The sequence below is a fragment of the Prionailurus bengalensis genome, chromosome D2 (genome assembly GCF_016509475.1).
Source record: "Prionailurus bengalensis isolate Pbe53 chromosome D2, Fcat_Pben_1.1_paternal_pri, whole genome shotgun sequence".
In the NCBI taxonomy this organism is placed as follows: Eukaryota; Metazoa; Chordata; class Mammalia; order Carnivora; family Felidae; genus Prionailurus; species Prionailurus bengalensis.
In genome coordinates, this window is record NC_057351.1 from 54,491,695 (window position 1) to 54,505,069 (window position 13,375).

The window sequence follows — 13,375 nt, forward strand, 5'->3', positions numbered from 1 at the left end:
CAGTCAGGTTTTTAGGCTCAGATGAATCACACCCACAGACAGCCAAAGTATGGACACATGCCGCAGATGAATCACCATCAGCAGTCCTTCAGAAACCTCAAAGAAAGGAATGGCGTTCAAAGATAAGGAACTAAATAATTAACAAAAGGAAGATTCTAGAAGTATATGCCAACAGGCTTGGCACTAACGTCCAGAAAAATTCTAGCCTGGAGTATTACATAGATGAATACTCAAGAGTGATGACTGCCAAAAACTGATAGAGGTTCGCCATAATCAAGTATCAAATGAACCAATTCTCTTTTTTGTTAGATTTAGAAGACTGATAGTTCAGATGAGCATAACTTCACTCGAGCCAGGCTTTAACAGTTCTATGATATTCTTGTGAATATGAATATGAGCAATTAGGCAGATTTACGTAGAGATGACTGAGCCACCAGCCTGCAGGCACGGGGACTTAGGCCTGTCCTGTACATTTGATCTACAACTTGTATCTAGAGGTGGCATACATGAGGGAGGGCTCATCACCATGTTAGATGACAAAAGCTGGGTATTTAAAGTTCTTTGGAGGTTGTAAGATGAATCAAATCTAACAAGATGAAATTTAAGGTGAATACACGTGAAATCAACCTATCCCTGGCCACATGCTTCACACAGACCAAGAGCCCAAAGTGGTTACTGAAAAGAGCAGTCAAGTTTAGCTATGTGAGAGTCCTTATGATGCTCCTCAGAGAGCTTCCAGATGAGGTCCCAACACAGCTCTGGGATCCCAGCAGAGCCCCTTCTAATGCTCTCGTTCCTAATTACAGAGAAGTTATGGCATCACAGAAGAAGATTACACACACCTGGAGCAGAGCTCAGGGTTGGGGCTCAGAGAGGCCACTAGTTAGGGTACCTCTTAGGGTACACCAGCAGTGTGATGGCTGACACCTTAGAAACACTTTCTAGGGGCACTTGGGTGGCTTAGTTGGTTAGGCATCCAACTCTTGGTTTCAGTTCAGGTCATGATCTTACAGTTTGTGAGATCGAGCCCCATGTCAGGCTCTGTGCTGACAGCTTGGGATTCTGTCTCTCTGTCTCTCTGTCTGTTTCTCTCTCTCTCTCTCTCTCTCTCTGCCCCTCTCCTGCTCGTGCTGTCTCTCTCTCTCTCTCTCTGGAAATAAATAAACTTAAAAAAAAAAAAAGCTCTCTGGCCAACATCTGCTATCATCAATGCTGGTTCTGTCCCAAGATTGTCATTCTAAAATGACCCAGCATAAGGACCACTGCCGGCAGGTGGGTCAAGGAGGAGTGGATGCAGGAACATTTTAAATTTGGTGATGCCCTTCTCACCCGGTGACCTGTGACTGACAAACCAAGATCCTTAAAGGGAAGCGCCTGGTTGGAGTGCCTTCTTATTAGCTCATAGGTCAGACAAGCATCTTTGGAGTTATTTTTTCCAAGGAAGGGGATGTCCCTGAAGGAAATGAGTAGATGCCAAGCAGAGAATATAGCAAATCAAAATACTTCCTGATGCAGTCCAACTCCCTGGCTGATGTACTTTCAGCTCAATACCTGGAACTCAAAACCAGCCCAGGGAGAATCAGAAACAGGCTCCCAAGTGCCTGGGAGCCAAGAAGGTCCAAAGTGGCTTCAGAAACCCTGTAAAACCAAAGACACTGGCCTTGTTCCAAGCCACAGGACTTCTGAGCTAATGGGGGCACTGGGCATCATCCTACTTAAAAAAAAAAAAAAAAAAAAAGTGAAGGGAGTATGGAAGTGCTAAGAGAGAGCAGTGTTGAAGAGCTCCCTGAAGTAATAAAAACTCTGAAGACCCTGGTCTCCAAAGCATTTTTTTCAAAATGGGCATTTGTTTGCCATGTACTGTTTGGTTAATTAACAGATGAGCCCAAAGGTTCAAACCAGTCACCCCCACCCCCAGAACTCATGTCCAGATCTTCTAGTCCTGGAACTGACCCTAAGGTACTTCAGACCAAGGGTAATGGGCAGGGAGTTAAGAAGATCTGCAGTGACCTGGAACCAACCTCACAAAACTGCGTCATCCGTGAATAGGCGGTAAGGGAACCAGACACACCCCACCCTCTGTCACACTGAGACTTTAACCCTAGACAGAACATTCTAAGCATCAAATATTATCCAAAAGCACAGAGACAAGTTTGGAGACGGAAAATACACAACAAGCATTTCTAGACAACCCAAAATGTATCTCATTCTCCAAGGATGGGTCTGGAAACCAACAGATACCCTGGTTTTTTTTGTTGTTGTTGTTGTTGTTTTTTACTGATACAGAACAGTTCAGACATATGCCCACTCTCGTTCTCCTAAGGCTTCCCTTTTTCAGTGCTCTGTCAGTTCTTCTGCTTGCTCCAAGAAGGAAACTTCCATTGTACACTACCAGTCTTGAACACATGCTAAATCAGGGCAATCTGGAGACAGGAGTAGCAATGACAGCAGTCAGAAGGGGACAGGCTGAAGCCCAAAGCACTGAATGTTGGAAACCACAAACCCTGAATCTGCAATTCCTCTATTTACTTAGAAACAGTTGCTGATGCTCGCCCTAACCAAAGATAAACTAGGACAAACCCGGAAAGGGAAGGGGAAGCAGTGAGGTAAGGGCTGTTGTAAACCTGGCACAATGCGGAGGAAAAGGTCCTCGGGTTGTCAGGACACAGTTTTCCTCCCTAGGAGAAAAATGAGATAACATACCACCATGAATAGTGACATTAGGCTGCAACCACGCACTTAGCGGAGGCAGAGGCTTGCTGTCTTCACACACTTAAGTCATGCACAGACACATCCGGAGACTGCTGTGGCACAGTGGAAGGAATATGGCATTTGGAGACAGGGGAGGTGATTTTGAGTCCTAGCTCTGCCTCGAGCAAGCTGTGTGACATCAGGTTAGGCACTCAATCTCTCTGAGTTTCAGTTCTCCGTGAACTATAAAATGAGTAAGTTGAACTAGCTGATCTTATAGTTTTCTTCTAGGTCTAATATTTATACATATATATTATCTATCTAATATATATCTAATACATATATTATCTACCTATCAGTTAAGGTATGTATACACACACACAATACATTTCATGTATATTACATATGTTCCAGTGTATGTGCATATATTTATATTTGCATGCTCCAAGTGCCATGCAAGCTGCCAACCAATGACAAGCAGAACACCACACTCTCTGCCAACTGCAGACCCAGGCCCACCACAAAACACCCGCAGCAGCCTCTATGGCACCGTCCTGTGTTGACCATGTTCTATAACACGTATTGTTTACTCTATCAACCAGTAGATGAATAGATAGATAGGTACCCAATATTACAAACTAATACTGCAACACAGCAGTTATGCCTCCATTCAGCAAACATTTACCGAACACATTCTGTACGTCTAGGTACTAGGACAGTCCTCTACTCAATGAACCCATCGCTCCACATATGCCAGCGGCCTGTGAACAAGCCTCTACGGTACCACGGGAGAGACATGTGGATGGGGCGAAGGGTCAGCTGCCCCAGCAGAGACTGGAGCAGAGTGCAAGCAGGAATAGCTTCCCAGCACTGATGCCTGGGCCAACACTTGGAGGAGGAAATAATTTGACCAGGGGAATAATATGTATAAAAGTACACAGGAATGGCCCAAGAGGGCATGCAAGGTGGGAAGAGCTCAGACACAGAGGGCCTTATAAGCCATGCTAAGTAGAGGTATTGCCCAGCACCCTCAGACCCCTCGACAGCTCCCTGTCCGGCCACACTCACACGACTGGCGTATGCCTACGCTAGGTCAATCATCAAGCAACAGGCCAATCCCTACCACCACCCCACACCCCAGCCTCTCCATTTGTCCCAGAGTCACACAGCCAGGCCACACCTGCTGTCCACTACGGCTTCCTCCTAGTTACTCAGCAGGCCTAGCTTTCAGCTCTCGCTCAGCCCCTAGTGCCCAACCCACGGCAGCTGTTCCAAATAGTTTCCATCTTCCTCAGAGCCACAACCGCATCCCACCCACCCCACTCATGCTCAGCAGAGGACTCCCACCCCCTCTGTTCCTGGGCACGACTGTCCAAGCCCAGCCCCCATAGCAACCCTTCTGTCCACCTGTCCCGAGTTCCTTCCTAAATAGCCCAGGCCAAGCTGTGGGTATATCTGCTCACAAGCACAAAAGACAGTCACTGACCAATGCAGGCTGTTGCCCGCGCATCTGACTGGCCTCTGAAACCAGCACACCTGAGTGGCTGAGGTACATGGATATGTTCCAAATGCCAAAAGGCACTATGTAAGGTATTCGCTACTCCATAGCTGTTGTCTGAACAAACAAGTAAACAAAACAAATCACTGACTTAATGTTGAAGAGCCAATCTAATGAGTTGCAAAATCCACAGTATCTTTAGGTATGTGAGCCAAGAATGCAGCCTAGAATATGTCAAAAGCCTTTTAAAACAATCGCAAGGCCTTTGCAAGCTTAGTCTCTGGTCCCTAATGGGCTCCTACACACACAGCCCCTTTAATGATAACACAAGCAGCACTGAAATCATTGCAGTGCCATTTATTCCTGACATAAATTTCCTAAAAAACACAATATATTTAATATAAAACACACACAATACATTTCACGTATATTACATATGTTGCAGTGTATGTGCATATATTTATATTTCCATGCTCCAAGTGCCATTAGAAGCTGCCAACCAATGACAAGCAGAACACCACACTCTCTGCTAACTGCAGACCCAGGCCCACCACAAAACACCCGCAGCAGCCTCTATGGCACCGTCCTGTGTTGACCATGTTCTAGAATATGTACTGTTTACTCAGCTAAAACCTCTCCACTTGCCATTTACTTTTTGTTCCGGTCAAAAGTTTTGCCATGTAATGGCCAAGAGATGGTATGTAACTGGTGTCGGACTGCCACAAAGAAAGGAAAAGTATGACCCCGGATCGTATAATTCAAGTGTAAAGATAATCCGAACAGCAAACGTGAGTCCACTCATAGACCTGGGAGCACCAAAGGTTGGAAATATTCTACACAATGCCAAGAAGATAAAATTCTTCCTAATTCGCTTCTGTCCTATCTACTAAGCAGAGATCCAGAGTCCTCTCCCAGAATGGTGGGTTGAGGGTCATGCCGTGAGCTTGTTGAGTACAAACCTCATTGTACTTAGCTCTTCCATGTCTATTCGAGGCAACCATGAGGAACCCCTCTCCACTGAGACTCTGCTCTTCTAGCCCCATAGAACTTGTCTGGCCAGGACACCAGAGTTTCCCAAAACTTATGCCCAGAACGAAGGGTTTGCTACATGTCAGAGAATTCTTCACAGCTAACCCAAATATGATCTCATTTTATATAAGAAAAAAAAATGAAGCCCAGAGAGGGTATGTTGTTCTAAGGTAGGTGGCAAGTCAGGGTGGCCAGGGTGAGGAGCCCAGACTCCTCTGTGATGGGCTTGCACTCTAAAACCAGAAAGCTAAAGGACGGAGATGTTGTCGGCATCCTGGCTAGCATCCCATTTTCAGAAGGTTACAAGAATGATTTTAAGAGGGGGAAAAAAAGGAATTCTTAGAAAAAAACAGAAACTGCCTATCACAAAGTTCATAAAATGGTATTGGTTAGTTCACATGGTTATTAAAATCTGAGGTTGGTTTGTTGGCTTGGTCTCACTTGTGTGAAGTTCCTTTCCTGTAATCTACTCATTACTTTGGAAGGTACCAGGGCTCAAAAACTAACAACTGTTTCGTGAAAATGGTGACTTCTGTCATCCAGTTTTATATTTTGATCTTATTATAAAAAAAACTTAAGAAATGTTCAGCTCCTTCAAGTTCAGTAATTCAGTTCCATTTGAAGAAAGAAAAAGGAAAATATTTAAGAGAAAAAAATCTAATTAGATTTATATAAATGTTCCCAATATGGTAATTTTATAAGCAAACCACATTATGTAGAATACATGATATGTTTCAAAACTAATCTAATCATTTGGTATTTGTAAAGAATACTCTAAAAATTACATTATTGCTTTCTTTCCTTCCTCTTATTAAAAAACACACAAATCTCTTGAAGGAAAAAATATTTGTTTCACTACTCCACTGCCCCAACCGTTTTTCTCCCATTTTATTTAAAAATTTTTTAATGTTTGCTTATTTTTGAGAGAGGGAGAGAGGGAGCACAAGTTGGGGAGGGGCAGAGAGAAAGGGGGACAGAGAATCTGAAGGGGGCTCTGAGGTGACACAGAGAGCCCGATGTAGGGCTCAAACCCATGAACTGTGAGATCATGACGAGCCAAAGTCGGACACTTAACTGATTGAGCCACCCAGGCACCCCTATCCTTATCATTTTGAATTTAGTTTCTGTAATTTACAAAGGAGGATACCAAAACAATGTTTTGTCGAGCCTCCAGATCCGCTGATTCTTTGAGGTAAGATTTGAAACTGAAACCATAAGTCACAGGTTACAAAACCAAAAGCCTGAGCGAGCTAAGCAGGTGACAAGTGGGTATGCGGGGACTGCAGCAAACTGGGCCCTGAAGGCCCCCACAAGAGGGACAACCGTTGGTCCTCTGTTTAGCCCACTCTGCTCCACGCAGGGATACGGCCTGATACTGCAAGATACTCGGTCAAGAGGAGTTAGAAATAAAATTATATGAAATTGCCTCACTTTTAAAATTCTAGCCACTTACTTTAAATACTTAAAACTGGTGTTTCCTGGGCAGCTAGTTTGTAACCTGCCACAACAGACAGGATGCTTATAAACGTAATTAACTCAGGGAACAAATGCAACATCTAGAAACACAAACTTGGTTGGAAAATGAAGACTGAGCTCTATACACTTTTTTTTTTTAACCTATATTTCTCCATAATAAATTTTCTCTTGAACAGGGAGGTGAGAAGAGGGAATAAATGAATTTGAGAAAAACATGAGATTAGCTGTTGGAAAGCAAAAAGGGTAAAAGTACCTCTTTCCCTTTTTTATTAAAATAATAGCAATTTGAGGTGCCTGGGTGGCTCAGGTGGTTGAGTGTCTGACTCCTGATTTCGGCTCAGGTCATGATCTCTGTGGTTCATGGGACTGAGCCCCGTGTTGGGCTCTGTGTTGACAGCACAGAGCTTGCTTGGGATTCTCTCTCCCTCTCTCTCTCTGCCCCTACTCTACTCATGCTCACTTTCTCTCTCAAAATAATAAATAAACTAAAAAAAAAGCAATTCATAGAAGAGTATTTCCAGCTTTTGAGTCCATATCGAGCCAATTCTGGCAGTTGCAAATTTCAATAAACTTAGGCTGCTTTGAGCATAGCTATCTTCCTTAATCTTTCTCTAACAGAAATGCCATCCAGAGCAGGTAACCTGCTGCTCAGAATCACTCTTATAATAATATGCTAATGGTTTGTGTGACTAAGTTAGAAGGTATGATAACTGGGTGGAGGGGTGCGAATCCATTATATATGCAAATTAGGCAATGTGCATATGTGCCTTAGAGGGGTCTTGACCCCTCTCCCAAAAAAGCCTAAGAACCAATACCTAACTGACTGTAATATGAAAGTTCAATTGTGCAAGTTCAAGCAAAAATAATGCAGTTATTTTTTCAAGCATACCTCTGTAGGAACCATTTTTTATTTAATCACTGCCATAATCAGCAAACCAGAGCAAATCTCTCTGAGTGAGGAAAACAGAGTGAATCATCTCCACGTTGATAAGGAGACTGCAGGATGAGGGCACTGCTGTGAAGCAGGTATCAGATGGTGCCTTGTCTAATTTAGTCAGTGGAGCACTCAGAGGGACTTCTTCCCATGATGTTCAGGAATCACAGGAGATGATGATGAGCTCCCTGTTTTTGTGACAGCCCCACGTATGATCTAATGTTTACTTCCCCAAACCAGGGAGGAAAAAGAAAGGCAAAAGAGGTTTCTCACTTTCTAGTTGTAGTCACTGGATGGAAAAGGAGAAAATATCTTGTTTATACACGTGGCCAGCAAATGTGATAAAACTTCCTGTTTAAAAAGTACAAAATCAAAGGTGTAAATCTTCTGGAGAAAGAGCAACACCTCAAAAATGTCGCTGCTGCTTGAAATGGGTATCATCTCTTTACAGGACAAAGTAACTTTGGCCAGAAAGTGCCTGTTTGAAACTCTGGTGACACAAACCAATACAGCAAGTCCAGGGAGATACTTTTTTAGACAATGACCTCTGCAGAAGCTGTCCCCAACAGCACACACAGCTGCCCAACAACAGCATAGTGACTGGCAACATTGGTATTCGACCCTGAATTCCAGCCTTCACTTAAGGAAAGGTGACAACTCACGTAAATTCCATGTTGAGCATTTCCCTCCAGTAGCTGAGATTCTTAAGGAAAATGAGTTAGGGTTGCTTTTAAATTTGACTGAGCTCTGGGGTTAGAAACCCTCAACCACCGGATTCCAAATTCCACGTCCTGTTCCGCAACGCAACAATATTTTGCTCCAAAGGGCAGCAGAGAGATGTCGGTTTAAACAGCATAATCTGTGGTTCAATTCATGGCAAGGTCACCTCATTTCAAATTCATATTTGTCTAAAGCTGTGGAATAAAATATTGGCCAGAAACAGCCTTATTAAATCCTTTCTGAAAGAAGGGAAAGAAGGAGGAAAGAAAGCAATGGGGCTGACATATGCAAAATATATGCAAAAAATTTGAAATTCAAGTTAAAGAAGCCTAGTCTCAACCTGCTGATGAGCACAGAGGCTCAGAACAAATCAAGGCAATAGACACTGAACAGGCAACGTTTTCAATCTCAATATACATCGAGCAAGGGCACTTAGAAAACCAAGTTAACGAAGGAACTGTAAGTTTTCGGGATCATGTATTAAAGGTTAAAAGGGATACTATCATGCTTTTTAAAGTTAATACATAAACATGATATAAAAAAATTTAGAAGTTGTTAAAAAGCAAAACAATAGAGTACATTTAAAGATCTTATAGATTTTATCCAATGATTCACAAATCAGTCAACATCCCCCTCTAGCAGAAAGGAGCTCTGAGAAACTATACAAAATGGAAGATTTTTATAGGCAGAAGGACGTGGTGCAAAGCTGTTCTAGCAAAGAGTAGGTTGTCCCAGGCAAGGTCACCTTCTTTTGGGGGGAGGCGGGGAGGGGGAGAGGGGTATCTATCAGGCAGATTACCTTCTCATTACTGCAGAGCAGGTAATTCCTGATTGACTATTAAAAGTTACATAATTAGGTTAGGTATTAAGCCTTGGTTTGTTGATGTGAGTCTTAGCATGAGTGACTCCACTTTGGGCAGCTCTTTTTTTTTTTTTTTTTTCTTAGTATAAAAGGGGTATAGAGTGAAAAGAAGTCTCTTTCTTATACCATGGCCCTCCCCAAAAAGCTACCCCTCTCTAGCATCTCCTGAGATGGTCTACATGCATACAGGCACTGAAGCACTGTTTTGCTTTTCACCTTAAGGAGGATATCACCATTTTTAAATATCTTTTTTTTTTATTTTTCTTAATGCTTATTTTTATTATTATTTTTTTTTTGAGAGAGAGAGAGAGACAGACAGACAGACAGACAGACAGAGTATGAGCAGGGGAGGGGCAGAGAAACAGGGAAACACAGTATCCGAGCTGTCAGCACAGAGCCCGACGCAGAGCCTTGAGATCAAACTCATGAGCCTTGAGATCATGACCTGAGCTGAAGTTGGACGCTTAACTGACTGATCCACCCAGGCACCGCAAGGATACCACCATTTTTTAATGCCTGACCACTCAGTCTCTAGGGGCAGGAGAAGGTATCAGCCTTTTTTTTTTTTTTTTTTTTCTTTTTTTTTTTTAATTCCTAAAAGCACTTACTAAGAAGTAAGTAGGGAAGAGAAATCCTCCCATGATTGTCAGTAAATTTCGTTCTTTTTAATCATATTTAGGTTCTACTCTATAAGAAAAGACAAATTAAAACCAGGATTGATGTCAGTTGTCATGAATAAATACCCTTCAACTGAAACCTTCATTTCACCATAAATCATTTGCTATAGATATAGAATTGTACATAACCAACGCATATTACTATAAGATGCTCCAGAAGTCCCATTGAGAATATTTTCACTGAGATACAAGGGTTTTGAAATACATGAAAACACAAGTTAGGGCGGCCCATTGCCCAAGCAATTTGAAACAGTACATTCTAGAACAGTTGTTTATCACATTGCCCTCAACAGGACCCTGGTTTCCTATTTTTTTGTCAAGTCCACAAAAAGCATGTAAAGACCAGGCCTGGGGGAAAAAGGTGAAAGTCTCCCCAAAGAAGGGATTCCTAAAGAATCCTGAAAAGCCTCTGGGGAGGGCTAAGCTGGGAGGCTCACCAGGGCAGTCAAAGATGGGTGGGGCCCGAAGCCCAGGGCAAGAGGGAGGAGGCAGGCCAACTTTGGGCAGCAACTTCAAGAAGAGGGCAAAAATTTCTATGGGGACCGGAGATAACAAGACTAAACAAACTCACCAGGCAGTGTGAAAATGGAAAAACTAAAGAGCCCAATGAGAATGTGCAGGAAGCTCAATGGGGCGAATTCTCTAAGAAACAGACAAAAACTGGATGTAGCAGGTGCATTTTGTGCCCAGAGCCCACAAATAGATAAAAATGTATATGATTCAGAACTGATTTTCTCCTGTCAGTCAATGGCAGTTGAGGGATATGGGCGGTACCTGAAACGCATACATCTACTACAAGCATCAGGGTATATTTTTGCCGCGATATAGTTTATCTTAATATTTCAGCAATATTCTAAATATTTCCTAAATTGTGGTTCTGCAAACAAAGAAAGGCCTCTTTGACCTTTTAATAGAATCACTTCTAACTCTGATTGCAGAAGTACTGATCTTCGTGTGTGGTTTTACACGCTCGCGAGCCTTCGTTTAATGAACTTTTGGATGGTATGATTACAGGATGAAAAACCTGAAACATATTAACAGTGAATTAAACTTAGTCATCAAAATGGCTTGCAGAAGTGGCAGTACAGATAAAGAACAGTGTAGTTTACATGCTATTAATGGCAAAGGATGCTGGAACCTTCTGCCTGCCAGCCGAAAGCACAGCCACGTGCCAGTTGCATAAATGCAGTTTATAATTCTCTCAGCTGACCCGATTTAAAATTACACAACTCTAAAACTAATTTTCTTGGTTTGGGGAGTCACAGTACTTCAAGTTTTTTTTTTTTAATATAAGGTGAGACCTTACTACTTTTATATCATTATCTCATTTGAATAATTTATATTTGTATTACATGAAATCATAGCATATTCATTAGCATGTGTCTCCATTTACTTCTTAGGGGTTTTCTATGGAAAATCCACCCTTTGCCTCTTTCTCTGTCCAAATCCTACCTCGCACTGCTTTCTCTACCTAAGTAATCTCATTCAGCCTCATAGCTTTTAAATACCATCTACATGCTGATGACTCTCAAAGGGACCATCTCCAGCCCCAGCCAATTCTAGATCTCCATGAGAATAGCAAATGGGCATCTCAAACTTAACATGCCCGAACTGAACCCTCAGGTCCCCCGCCCCCAAACACCATCACATATATCCCTCCCTGTTCCCCATCTCGGTAAACAGCAACATCATTCACCCAGCCAAAAACACTGGGCTCATCCTGGACTCTTTCTGCTTACACCACACACCAATCCAGCAGGCATGACCTTCAAAATATATCCTGAGTTCATCACACTAATCCAAGCCATGCCCTTATCTCCTGCCTGGACCCCTTCAGGTTATGATTCTCCTCTTGACCCCAAAGTCTATTCTCCACTCAGGACCCAGGAAAATAATTGTAAAGCACAAATAATTCCGTTCAAACTCTCCAGTGGTGTCTAATCACACTCTCCTTATCGTGGCCTACAAGATCTGGCTCCCACCTGCCACTGATCTCACTTCATATCACTCTCCCTCCCCATACCTACCTCCCAGTTCAAGGCTAGCCAAACTGGCTGCCCTCCTGTTCTCCTATCATGCCAAGCTCAGTTTACGTCAAAGGCTTTTCTTTTTCGCTCACTGTTCCCTCTGCCTACACACTTCCCCCTAGATTCCTTCACTCCATTCAGATTTTTTGCACAGAATTTTCTCCCTCTCTCTCCCATGCACAGAAGTCTTCTCAGGCCACTCTTTCAAAAATAGTCCCTCCAGCCCCTCAAAACAAAACAAAACAAAAAACACAAAGTGGGGTAGCTCTCACTTTTTTTTTCCTCCATGGCACCTATTACCACCTGATATTATCTAGTTAGTGATCTACTTTGTTCATAAAATAATTTTTAGTGAGTACCCATCATGTTTGCATGCAATGTGCTCTTCTAAGAGCTGGGGATATCCAGTGAATAAGATAAGCAAAGATCTCTGCCGTCATGGAGCTCACATTCTTGTTTGCCACCCTACTCGTATCAAAGCTTCAGAGCTGTGGACAAAGTCTGCCTTTAGACCAGTGAATCTCCAGTGCCCAGAGCAGTGCCTTGGCACAGAGTAGGCATTAACACATATTTGCTGAATGGGTAGTGTCCCACCCACCTGAGACCAAACGCTTCTCTGAGGACCCCCACCATGGAGCTTTTCTTGCCCGCCAGATGAGACTCTGGCTGTGGGACGCAGAATGTCCATTGTGTCCCTTTAGACATAGCAATCTGGTCAGCCTCTCATGCCCGAGTGGGGTCCCCAACCCTGGGCCTGTCTGTCCTAACCGCCTGTCCTTCCTGCACCAACCCCCAGCATTCAGCAAGCTCCCCATGTGGCCAGGCCCCCGGAACTTGTCTTACCGGGTCATCCCAGCACCTGGTCCACATGGTGGCAAGCTGACCAGCCAGTGAGAAAACACATGGGCTTTTCTCAATGATGTGGCGGGAATCAAGACACACAGGGTCATACTGTCTCCCTGGCTCATGGTGGTCCTTCCCCTCAAACAGTTCATGGGAGTCCTTCACGTGACCTTCAGCTAGCTAGCATACCTTGAAGCACCCTCTTCTCGGCACGGACACGCTCTTGTGAAGGATATATTTTTGCCTCTTTCAACTGCCACAGAAGCAAGGCGCTTACCTGCTGTGAGGAGTAATTAAGTTTCTTTTGGAAAGAAAAACATTTGTTAACTGAAATTATCTGATCTCCAAAATGAAGGTAATTGTGAAGTGCAGTTAATTCAACCTTTCAAGAAAATGGCAGCTGCAGCAGTGGTAGGAAGGGGGAAAAACGGAAAATGCAAATGTCTTGAAACACCACTCTGGAAGACTCAGAAAATAGGTATTTAAGTCCATGTTTCCAACATACGTGTTCACATTTTAATTTGTTCGCTTAGAATTACCCAGCTCTACATCTCACAGCTAAATAGGATTACTTTATACTTGCCCAGCACTTTACTCCCTTGGAAGCAATCTCCTATA

At 43.2% G+C, this 13,375-nt stretch overlaps 1 protein-coding gene across 47 annotated transcripts in view; it reads right to left on the reverse strand.

Annotated features, from left to right (window-relative positions):
* The window catches only part of SORBS1 (sorbin and SH3 domain containing 1), a 231,573-nt gene that overhangs the window by 152,020 nt on the left and 66,178 nt on the right, over positions 1-13,375 (reverse strand). The window lies entirely within an intron of this gene.